The 8,620-nt window shown below is 29.9% G+C and overlaps 1 long non-coding RNA gene across 1 annotated transcript in view; it reads right to left on the bottom strand.

Moving 5' to 3' along the window:
- The window catches only part of LOC107630392, a 4,044-nt gene continuing 856 nt past the window's right edge, over positions 5,433-8,620 (bottom strand). Inside the window, exons 2-4 of the long non-coding RNA XR_002359307.1 lie at positions 7,855-8,140; positions 5,966-6,331; positions 5,433-5,860 (exon numbers count right to left, since the gene is read on the bottom strand). This is a non-coding gene — a long non-coding RNA (uncharacterized LOC107630392). The remainder of the gene's footprint in view (positions 5,861-5,965; positions 6,332-7,854; positions 8,141-8,620) is intronic.

Raw genomic sequence — 8,620 nt, 5'->3', positions numbered from 1 at the left:
TATAAATATATGTATTATTTTATTGTATTTTAATATATATTTTATACATATAATTAATTTGGTGGGGGCAATATGCAACATGCGTGAAGCTAAGATATGGAAGCCATATTTAGGTTGTAAACGTGATCAAGTGCTGAAATTCTAACATGGACAACTGAACATAGTCATGTGCAAAGGAGTTCCCTTTCTCAACAAGCAAGTAAAAGCTTTACCTAAAAACCATATTTACACTTAAAAGAATTGACAATGACCTAACCTTATAGAAGAGCTTTACTCAAGCTCATATTTATCCATAAATTAATACTTAACACAAAACAAATTAAAGCTAGCTAAACCAATATTTCTTCCTGATGAAAGTGGACTGTTTACCAAACCCGCAAGCTACCGAAAAGAATTTCAGTGAGACATGAATAAATTAGGTCCCAAATTTGAAGCTCATATTTAATTTCCTTATTCTTTGCATTGCAATAATTTGATTAATCATAACCAATTTGAGTAGGTCGAATAGTCAGCTTATTCATCTAACATTTATTTAAATATATATTGATGAATCAAATTTTATTTTTAGTAAATGATAATTTATTGGCCAACAACAAATTTTTATAGAAAATTTCGATATACGATAAATTAGATTTTAACTTGACCTGGTGAATTAGGAGACATCGAATAAAAGTTAAAAAAAAAATTATTTGATTTGTCATAATTTCTTTGTATATCCTAGATACTATCGTGATTAAAATAACTTTTCAATAATTGTGCTCTAGTTTAGTATTATATGTAATTGAATGCAACCCATTTACCATTATATCTAATGTTTTTTATTTCAAACCTTAAACGACAATTTAGCTTAAATTTTTTCTTTATATAAAAAAAAAAAGTAAATACAATTTAAGAACTCGTCTATTGTCTAGATTATATGATGGGAATCTACACAGAGAGTGACCAAGAATGTTGTAACAAGTTTGGGGATCACATGATACTTATTCGTTTTACAGTCTCCAAAACCATGTTAAGAAAAGACACATGGCATGGCATGGCAAGTGGGGTGTTGGAGACAAGCAAAAGCAGAAAAAGGGTTCTAGCTTAGAGAGCAGCAACAGCATAGGCAACTGAAAATAATTTGTTGAGGTCATTTTGGGTATGCATAATTCATTGTTTACAGAATCTCTTATCTCAGCTTCTTTGTCCCATTATTCCTCCTTAATTAAGACCTTAACCATTCTTGCAATATGCATTTATATATTTCAAAAATCTATAATAATTGTGTAATAAGTAAGAACTAATTAAGAATAATTAATAAAGTGAGAATGAAAACAACACCAAAATACAAGTTATAATAAATTGATAATACCTATATCAATATAAATTAGGATGAATTAGATGCTAAAAGGAATATTTTTTCTCAAAATACTTTGGTGTCGCTTTTAAATCATATTTTTGTAGTTTTCAATTTTTTAAGTATTTTTATCAATTACTAAATTTTTGAAGGACATTGGTAGTTTATTATTTTAAAAATTAAATAATTGAAGTGAGAAAATGCCAAAAGGGTCAGTTGGCCAACCAAACCAACACATATTGAGTGTTTGACCAGACCAATTATCCCCACCAATGAGAGATAAGACACTTCAAACTCCCATGTCCACATCCCCTCCTCTCTCCAGCATGCTTCGCCCCTATATCATTGGACAAACCCATGTGAACTTCTCATATTTCATTTCATTTTCTTTTAATTTCATGTATTATATTTCGGATTTTTATTTTTGATATGTCAATTAAGTTTGTGTAATACGGAAAATGAAGCTTTAGCTGGGTAATGTATAGATATGGGATTCATATCGGTGTTTATGGAAATCGGTAAAACCGATTTAAAAGAAATCGTTAATAATGATTTTAGTAAAGAGAGAAAAGGTGGAAGAAAAATAAAAAACCGTTAGATTATTGATTAACGGTTAGAATCAATGTCTGAATTTAGGACTACCGATTTCATAGTATCAGAGATTTAAAAAAAAAATTTAGCCGTTAGTCACATTTTACTTTATTTTTTGTTCCTTTTTTAAATCGTTAGTCACGATTTTTTGCGATAATAACAACTTTTATATCAATGCATTACACTAAATTAATGTAATATTTCCATATTACACTCTTCGTTTTATAATATCCAAAAAAAATCTGCCTTATTTCAAGTCATGAAAATTGAAACAAAAAAAAGAAAAGAAAATTAAAATGAATCAATGTGGATGCTTGAAAGATCTTACATAAAATGAACCCAATTCAAGTTAAGTCAAGTCAAGGAACTAGGTTAGTGGTGAAGGACTGAAAGTTGTGTCATATTATTGCTTGTATGGTTGTTAAAAGTGATGATTACAACATTACACGTTGATAACAAGTTAGTTAGTTAGCCGATGGTGTGTTTGGTTTAACAAAAATCTATTTGTATACTGAAATCAAGCACTAAAATTAATTATAATGTATTTTATATATTAAATATATGTATTATTTAATTCATTGTCAGTATATATTTTAATTTGAATATATATTTTATATATAGTAAGTTAGTAACTGATTTTAGTGTACACTTAACATAATTTTTTTTTCAATTGACCACAAATTTGTGCTTGGACTTTGGAGTTGGACTGGTTCAAAATCATCAAGCCAAATTTTGGGACCAATAATAACGTGTATTTAATGCTTTAGCAAAGGACAAAATTTGGAATACAAATTTAAGTAAGACAAGATCATCATGAAATAACAAAGGATAATTTCATATGCATGAAATAAAATTTTGAAAGTGGTGGCTAACACGACAATGTGACAATCATTAATTCACATTCGCGTGTGAACATATGGAAACAAGACCATGTGAACTATGAATATAAATTATAAATTATGTTTCTAACATTAAATTTGGCTATCCAAAGCATCGAAAAGCTCCCAGATTTGCTTTGATAATTTTTTTTTCCTTGACTTGTCAGAGCTCTGGTAATTAATTAGCAATAGTTATGATATAAAGTGGAAATTCCTGCAATAATGGAAGCATCTCTTATTTCTTTACAAGTTTTGTTTTATTTTCTAAAGCAGATAATAGGAAAATGAATTATTTGCCTTATATCCATGTTACTAGTGCTTCCAATAACAACAAAAATAGATAAATAAAGTGAAACCATATGCTGGAAAATTAAAGAATCGCAATCATTTTAAATTAATGGATAGAGATATGGATTTTGCAACACCCCCTCCCCCTCTTTTCTCTCTCTCCATAATGTTGCCATAGTGAAGTTATTGTCAATGATATAGTTGAATTGACATTGAACTTGATTGTGATTCCTTATCTGATGAGGCAAGCAATTTTAGGCCACAAAGTGCAATAGAAAAGAATGGGTTGTTCTTGTAACCAAATTAACAAGTAAATACAGGAAATTCAGAATACCATCATGTTTTTGGATAATATATCATTTGGATATATGTAGTTTTTATATAATCCTAGAAACCAGGAATCATACCATACCTTGGCCTTTTCTGGCTGCCATAAATTGACAACTAAGCTTGCAATAAGTGAGTCTTCAAAATTAAGGGTTTTTTAATTATTATTTTAACACTATGTGCATAATGTGCAATGGTGCACTTAATTTAATATATATATTAAAACTGCTCAAATCATTGGTGGCCGTAGTGACCAGTTAGCTTTCTATGAGACTCTCATATGGCAGCAACCTTAATGTTGGTTGGTAATGTGGGGAGTTAATTTGAGTGACCACTTATCAAAATTCATAATTTTATAATATATAGTCAAATTAAAAGTTAATCCGGGTGGAACATCACATACACAAAATCCCATTTTAAACGGCACTCCTTAAAATACCTAATATCACGTTAATTTAAATATTAGTTATAATTAGATATGAATTCCATTTAAATTAGATTACGTTTTATTTAAAAATGTAATTTAAAACAAAATGTGAAGCAGTAACATATATATATTATTGAACAATAATAGAAAGATAATAATCTTAAATTATTTTTTTAATTTAATATATATCTATAATTATATATTTATTATATTTAACATTATTCAAGTATTTTAACATTAATCAATAAATATAAAATAAATTTGATAACTAATTTTAGTGTACACGTAATATAACTCTAATTGAATTAACTTTGCCTGTGACTTCATCAACTTTATGGATTTCTTTATGTAGAAAAATGAAGACGAAGCTTCTGGGAAACATAGGGTTCTAACCATGTGGACCATGTATACGTACGTGCCAATCCACCTGTGCAAATTAAAATTAAAAAGAGGCAATGCTTTTTGCCTAATTCTAAAATAATAATCGTAATTTATTTACACCCTCACTCTCTCTTAAGTCTCAACTAACCATTTTATATAATAATAAAAAAAAACTCGCCAATCATGTTCTTGCATCTTACCTCATTCTTATCTATGATTAAGATTGTATTATATATATTAAACATAACTTGGTTTAATTCGCTTGATGATTAAGAGTTGCCAATTAAATAAATATTACATGTTAAAACGACCTCTAATAGGTGGGTGGGTGATACCGTCATTCCCCTACTATACTTGGTAAGTTGAAAATTTTCTTTACCGTATAATTGGTACACAAGGGCGGCATGAGATAACGTACCTTATTATAAAATAATTATTTGATTCTATGCTTGTCCTTAACTTTAATAACAATTAATAATATATGACATCATCTTAATTTTATGTTACTATATGAAAATGGGTAGTTGAAATCTATGACCATACGTCACATAATAATATTATAAACGCATCACCACTTGTTCTTCAACTACGTGCTTTTTTACTTAAATTTTGTTATATATTTAAAAGAAATTGTGAATATTTTAATGTCATAATTTTTAATATCAATAAAAATTAAAAAGAATGAAATTAACAAATAAACAAAAAAAAATATGAGGTGTTGAAGACAAAATAAATTATAACAATTAAAACAAACAGAAAATTAAAAAAAGAATGAAAATATTATAAGAAAAACAGAAATTTGTAACAATTTTTTAATGAATTTGCAACAGTTTTAAACTATCGCAAAATAACATCACAAAATAACATACCAATGCTTTCAGAAACGTTGAGGTTTAAGAGGTAGATATTTGATTTTGCAATGGTTCTAATGATTGTTGACATAATCGAAGCAAAATCAACAAATAGTGTCGGTTTAAAACCGCCGCTATTTGACCAACTTTAAACTCGACAACACTTTACCGACGGTCATGAACCACTACTACTTAAGTACCGTTGTATTTTACAAATTTATTTGGCGGCGGTTAGAAACTGTCGCTATCTGATATTCAATATTTTTAAATTTATTTTCAGCTATTTTGTAATCGCCGCTATTTTTTCGGCTAAATGGCCGCAAAATATTGTATTTTGCATCGGCAATCAAAGCTTTTTTTAGTTTGAATGTATTAGGTATTATTTTTTTTCTTTTGTTTTTTTTTTTTTTTTTATATTTTTTTAATATTACAAATCTTAATTATTTTGTATCTTAAAAAATAAATTGATGGATAAAAGGCATTAGCAAAACTATAAAGCAATTTCTAATCCTAGGATCCACTTTTCACTCTGTCCCTCCAATGAATTCATCTATGCAGTGACGTCTGGTGGAAGCTCCCCACCTTGCCCTTGAATTAGACATCGTAGATTGGGAATTTGGTGTAGCTAGATCTTAGCAATCCGAAAACGCTGCTTAGTATACCAGTTTCATCTCCAACTGGTTGCAGGTTTCAGTTGAACCTGAGTACGATCTTTCTACCGTTAGGTGGCTCATAGCTTCCTTCACACTCAAACGAAGTTGTTTGATTGTTCCATCGGATTCTGTAAATCATAGTTAGTCTGTGTGAATAACCATTGTGGCCAAGATGCGATGAAATCATAGAAAAATAGAGCATAAAAAATTTAAATTGTTAAAATCTTGTATACCAATTGTTTTAACATCCCAAAATTCAGTGGTCTTGCGTCCCTTGCGCTTTTGAGTCTCAGATGCAGCAAACAGGTTGTCAACGTGTTGCTCAAAAGACTCTACCTCACCTGCCTCTGGGTCTAAGTTTTCATCGCCCGGCTACGAGTTTTGAACACCATTCATACAAGTCTGTGGAGCAAGCAATGGTTCGCTATGGGGCAGATGAAAGGGGCGTAAAGATGAGGCTGCGGGGGCACTACCACCACTGGACGGGGGAATTGGGAAGTCCAGGATGAAGCCGTAGCAGATCCTACTTGAGGTTGCTAACATGATGTGTCCAACTTGGATATCTTCACGCAACGACTTATCATGGGCATCTTAATATACTGCATTCGGATCATAACACCATAGAAACAAGCATTTGAGTATTTTTTTTTTTCATATAGAAACGCATTCATACATAAAGTAGAAAATATTGACTGCCAAAAAATATCATCATAACAGCAAAATTTAATATATAAGTGTAAACTATATGCATAAAATTTTTTTATTTATCAGCACAATAGTAAATCCAAACCAAAATATAGAGAAACATAAAATCTTTGAATCAATAACAGGTTCAAGACAAAAAATAGCAGCAACCTTCAAGATCATAATGCAGGTAGACTTGTTCAACCTCAACACACCACCACGAATAACAATTAATAGGTAACAAAGTCAAATTAAGAGCAAATAGCAGCAACAATATTAAGAATACTCAAAATCATCATGCTTTACATAGTTCTCAATATTTGAAAAATAGAAATCCATAATCTGCTAGACAAGAAAATAAAAGACATAGAAACCAGATTTTAATCCCTTTCCACCCACTCAAAACATTAAGCCTTTTTTAACTAATCTCTACAAACATAATGATGTGACAATTCAACCTAAAAAGCCTGCACCATTGGAGGAATGGGAAAAAATTGAAGAGGTGACATGAAAAGAAAACTAAATTAATTAATTAATTAATTAATTATATTCTTCTATTGAATCATAAAATAATGCTTAAATTGCAAAATATGCTAAAGTTTATTTTGGTCTAAAATATTTAAAATTAATTTTTCAAAAGGAATATATAACATAATGCTTTTGTCTTTTTACTTGAATTGAGTGTGTGTGGCAAAGGAATAAAAAATGAATAATGAGAGAGTCTTTTTTTCAACATTTATTTCTCTTTTAAACATATTGCATTTCTAGAATTACAGTGTTAGAAAATCAAGAGAACCAACGGCAAAAAAGAATACAAATAAATTAGGTAACAATAAGAAAAGTAAAAGCAATTATCAGCAACAGTATTGTGACTATCCAAATTGTATTAGCTTTACATAGTTCTCAATTTTTTATTATTTACATACGAAAGCAGAATTTAAGAATAACAATTAACAATATGGGAAGCAATAACTCCTGTTAGGTAAAAAACTCAAATTAAAAGCAATTAGCAGCACCAATATAAAGAATATACAGTCAACAACAACTATGAAGTGTATATGCAGCAATGACAACTAAAAGAGTAATAAATTGAAAAAGGGAACAATAGAATGCTGAAGCTAAAAGATTAGTCTTGCTGAGTACAACTTTCTCATTAATCTCATTAAGAAGCAACCATAATCAGCAACAAAATTCAGGATTAAGAAAATTTTTAAACAATAATCAGTAACAACATTAGCACACCTAACAAATCTTACTCAGCATTAACTCACTTAAAAACGCATTCAAAAATACCATAAACCCCATTTCAAAACTCCCTTTAACAAATTAACTCAGCTAAAAATATCAAAAGAATCATGCATGTCAACTATCAACCATTAATGGTCTCACTTTCTCTAAGCAAATCAACAACCACACAGGATGAACTAATGGTGCTTACCAGCAGCGGAAGAAATGGTATTGACGGTGAGAAAGGAAGGACGGGGCCTCAGATAGAGAGAGAAGGGCTCGAAGACAAGGGCTCGCCGTGGGGACAGAGACGTCTTCTTGCGGCCAACGACAACGACAACGGATGCTGGCTTGGGGATGACGATGGGTACTGCAACGCCACCGCTCCGAGCACAACGTGGAGAAGAAAACTAGGGCCGACAGCAACGGATGGAGGGGCTGAACTATGAAGGGTTTGGTGGTGAGAGTAATAAGGATTATGATAGTGGCGGTGAGTTCTGCGATTCAAATAATGAACGATTTGAGTAATGTTAGCTGCAAAAATTATAATAATAATAATTACAATAATAATAATAATAACAATAAATCAAAGCAGCAGGATAAAANNNNTGGGAAACAAGTCCAAACAAGGTCCGTCATAACTCAAAGGTATCTAATTTTGATATAAAAAATACAATAACGTTTTTAATTACTATTAACAAAATATAATAACTGGCCAATGAGTTATAGCTCAAATGGCATAGTTTCCCCATACTCATCTAAGAGGTCGCAGGTTCGAGTCTCCCTATCTTTGATAAAAAAAAATATATAATAACTGATGTGGAATTGCTAATTTTGATATACAAATAACGTTTTTAATTACTATTATATTTTGAAAATAAGTAAAATTATTACTCATCAATTTTATTATTTTCAATATTAAAAATAGTTAAATTTTAAATTTAATTAATCTTATAAAATTTTTATAACAAAATTTA

This window comes from Arachis ipaensis, chromosome B03 (assembly GCF_000816755.2).
Source record: "Arachis ipaensis cultivar K30076 chromosome B03, Araip1.1, whole genome shotgun sequence".
NCBI classification, from domain to species: Eukaryota; Viridiplantae; Streptophyta; class Magnoliopsida; order Fabales; family Fabaceae; genus Arachis; species Arachis ipaensis.
This window is presented reverse-complemented; position numbering and strand designations above follow the sequence as displayed.